Below are 3,879 nucleotides of genomic sequence, written 5' to 3'. Positions count from 1 at the left end.
AGAGCCCCTGGGGGAGTTGGGGGTGGGCTTCAGCCCCCTGAAGAAGACCACTTCTTCAGCCTCTTCTGAGAAATATGACCCCCTAATCTACTGTCTGTATGATGGTCAGGGGAGAATACTTGGAGCTGGTCCTAGTGTGAACCCTGAATTTTTGTAACAAGACATAGCATGTCAATTTAATGTTCAAATGTGGGAAGGAAGGGAAGGGGCTGAAATTACAGCCTCTGCTTCAGTAACTGAAAAATGTCAGCAAAGCAGGGGGCACCTGGATTTGAACCAGGGACCTCTTGATCTGCAGTCAAATGCTCTACCCCTGAGCTATACCCCCTTTTGTGACTGACCTTGCATTAGCACCTTTTCACCCTTGGCACTGCAGCCAGGCTCTGTGCCTAGCCTTCACTTTGCTGTTTCCACACGTCCCAGGAGGTGGCAAGTCTTCTCCGCTGTAGTCTACTTTCCCATCCCCCCCCCCTCCAGCCCTCCTCTTCCTCAGGCCATGGTCATGGCACCACCCTTTACACCTGGAAAGGTCATTTGAGTCTATACTAGTGTTTCTATCTCAGCCAGCACATTCGCATCAAGACAAGACTGGTTGGTTCTGGGTCTTTAGTGAACCTCAGACTCGGTGCCTCCGCTATACTCTGAGGACTCAAGAAGGGTGCTCATGGTTTCACTCACTCGTTCATTCACTCAACAGACACTCATGAAGGTGTTAGGTGCCAGGCTCTATCATCCATGTTGAGGCCACAGAGACGAATACATTGTTCCCGTTCTTCAGAGTCTTAATTCAAATAGAAGACGAGTCTATGAACTGAAGTATTTGCAAAGAGTGGCGGAAGCCCAAGCAGAGAGCTGTAGGAGCCGGAAGTGAGAGCTGGGAAGTCAGGAGGGGCTTCCAGAGGCAATGGGCGAGGAATTTGCTGGAAGAAGCAGCTGGAGAGGCTTTCCAGGCAAAGGAGGAGTGAAAACACAGACACATAACTGGGTCAGGTGTGTCTGGAGCTCAGACAGGCTCGAGGCTGACGTCACAAGGAGACTATGCTCATCAGCCCAGGAGACACTACGGAAGTCAGTGAGGGGGACTGCTAATGAGAGGGACTCAGCCATCACGACTGTCAGTGGAGGAAGGCTTGTGACACAGCGCAACCAGTCATAACCCCAGTTAATTAAAACCCTAATGTCTAATTCTAGACACGAGGAGGTGCACAGGTTTGCCCAGGTAATGCGAAGAACCCCTTTCGTGTGTACTAGAACACCATTATGGTGTACCCCAGGAAACCAGGTGGCACAGTGGTAAAGAATCCAGCTGCCAGTGCAGGAGACACAAGAGACATGGGTTCAATCCCTGGGTCAGGAAGATCCCCTGGAAATGGAAAAGGCAACCCCCTCCAGTATCCTTGCCTGGGAAATTCCATGGACAGAAGAGCCTGTGGGCTACAGTCCATGGAGTGACAACGAGCTGACACAACTGAACAGTGCGTTATGGAGTACCCCAGGGCTTCCTAATTGGTTTTGTATTTTTTTATATTTACTACTTGTCACAGAAAAAGTGTTAACAAGGGGGCACCTGGATTTGAACCAGGGACCTCTTGATCTGCAGTCAAATGCTCTACCACTGAGCTATACCCCCAGATCTGTGCTTAGTGTTAATTGCACCTCTTGATCTGGGCACCTGACTTTCTTACAGCCTTGCTCCCGAGAGCAGGCAGCTTGCCCATGAGCCTGGCTCTCCCTGCCATCGCTCATTCACTCATCCACCCCTAAACACCTACTCGCCAGCTTCTGTGTGCCAGATACACCCCTCTCCTTCCATTTCTCTGGCTCTGTCTACCTGGGCCACCCCAGTGCCATCTGCCTTGCAGTGGGCGGTCAGTGGCTTTCCCCACCTAACAGAACTGTGGTCCCTCGTCCTCTCCTGCACTAGGGTGCTGAGGAGCAGAGGGGCCCCTGCCCAGGCAGGGGAGCAGGGACAAGAACTTGGCCAGAACTCCACCCCCGAGGACAGCTGACCCCCTCCTTCTCCCTTTACCACGCGCTTCATTCTCTCAGCCCCCTTCATCCGCTCAACCTGCAAATATGGTGGAGAAATAAGGTGAGCCAGCTCTGGGTTCCCTCTCCAGGAGGAAATTGATTTGCGGAGGGGGTGGAACACCATGAGAACTTGCTGGTAAATTCCCAGGGCATGGAAGACAGTGGGCAACAAGCTTCATAGCAGAGGGCAGGCGGCTCTGCATGAGCAGCGGGAACGGGGAGGCAGCTGGGGAGGGGGGTCCTCTCATCCGAAAGGCTGGGTGTCGGTGTGGCAGAGAGCTGGACTCCCCGTCCCCACCACTGACGGAGAAGCCCAAGCAGGCTTTGAGTCCCCCATCAACTCTTCCCAGGGCCCCATCCTCTCCACATGGAAGTGTCTGCAGGAGAGTCTACAAGGCTCATGGGCTTTGGTGGTTGTGGTGGTTTAGTCTCTAAGTCGTGTCCAACTCTTGCTACCCCATGGACTGTAGCCCACCAGGCTCCTCTGTCCATGGGATTCTCCAGGCAAGAACACTGGAGTGGGTTGCCATGCCCTCCTCCAGGGGATCTTCCTGACCCAGGGATCAAACCCGGGTCTCCTGCATTTCAGGCAGTTGGGGAAGTAGCTATTTTGTCCAGAAATACTGAAGAGGGACCTAGTCCCCATGGACTGTTTTGTGGCAAGTTTTCCTGGCACCTGAAGTGACTGCACACCTACTGTGCCCTCTGCATCTCTTAAGGCCACTGGGACCCACCTCCCTCCATTGATATTTTCAGATTAAGCTTCCATGTGGGAAGGGGGAGGGGTAGGAAGAGTGGGGCGAGCGGGGGGAGGGGTGGGAGGTGGCACCAGCTCCAGCACAGCTGACGGAGCTGGAACTGGTCCCTGACCAGGTGTCCTGGGGCCCAACCCCTTATATGAGCCCTCTCCCTGGCCAGGTGAGGCCAGGTCAGCCCAGCCCAGCCTGGGGGGCACTTTCCCTGGCAGCACAGCCTGGCAGAGACCTGGCAGGAGGTCACTGGCCAGCTCCTGCTCCACGTCAGACCCCCAGCCTGCAGTCTCCACCCCATGATGCTGCCTGCCACTCCAGGCCCCCCAGAAAGGGGACTTCTTTGACAAACTCTGCTAGGAAACGGGCCTAAGGGACTGAAGTAGCAAAGAGCATGCATCCCGGGCTTGGAGGGACAGGCCCAGGAGAGACAGCGCTCCGTGGGCTCCCCTTGGGAGGTAGGGCCACCAAGAGGAGACACCCTGAGGACAGTCTGTGAGAGAGACCAAGCCACAGAGACACTGCGATATGAAGGGGTAGCTCTCCCAGATTGTTCTAGCTAATAAAGCAGAGTCGAAATGTTCAGTATGTTCAGTTACTCAGGAAAGCAAAACATGGGTTCTAAGCTCTGTGCGAGTGAAGAGAGTTCTTAGGACTTCCCTGGTGGTCCAGTGGCCGAGATCCCGCACTCCAATACAGGGGGCCCAGGTTTGATCCGCAGTCAGGGAATTAGATCCCACATGCTGCAACTAAGACCCAGTGCAGCCAAATAAATAAATAAATGTTTAAAAAGAGAGAGAGAGGGTTCTTGCTGAGCCGCAGTCACAAGAACCACTCCTCTGATGGGAGAGAGGACAGAGATGAGCAGCCAGAGGGCCCTCTACCCATTTGTTGCACAAAATGTTCAAAGGATGCTTTATGTTGGAAAAGAACCTGACAGTTTTTACATTGCTACACCATAAAACAGAAATATTTTGACTTTTACTTAACAAATTTCATGAAATGTTTCATTATTATATCATATTTTCAACCATAAAGGAAAACTGTCATCTTTAGGTTGGTGGTGTGGCTTTTAGTTAGACAAAAATTTCTCAGATAT

At 52.8% G+C, this 3,879-nt stretch overlaps 2 non-coding genes across 2 annotated transcripts; both read right to left on the bottom strand.

Annotated features, from left to right (window-relative positions):
• Window positions 1–256: 256 nt before the first annotated feature.
• On the bottom strand, window positions 257–328 carry TRNAC-GCA (transfer RNA cysteine (anticodon GCA)). The gene has a single exon. It is a non-coding gene; the product is annotated as a tRNA-Cys (tRNA).
• Window positions 329–1,558: 1,230 nt separating this feature from the next.
• Window positions 1,559–1,630, bottom strand: TRNAC-GCA (transfer RNA cysteine (anticodon GCA)). The gene has a single exon. It is a non-coding gene; the product is annotated as a tRNA-Cys (tRNA).
• Window positions 1,631–3,879: the final 2,249 nt, after the last annotated feature.

Source organism: Bos javanicus, chromosome 4 (genome assembly GCF_032452875.1).
Source record: "Bos javanicus breed banteng chromosome 4, ARS-OSU_banteng_1.0, whole genome shotgun sequence".
Classification (NCBI taxonomy): Eukaryota; Metazoa; Chordata; class Mammalia; order Artiodactyla; family Bovidae; genus Bos; species Bos javanicus.
This window is presented reverse-complemented; position numbering and strand designations above follow the sequence as displayed.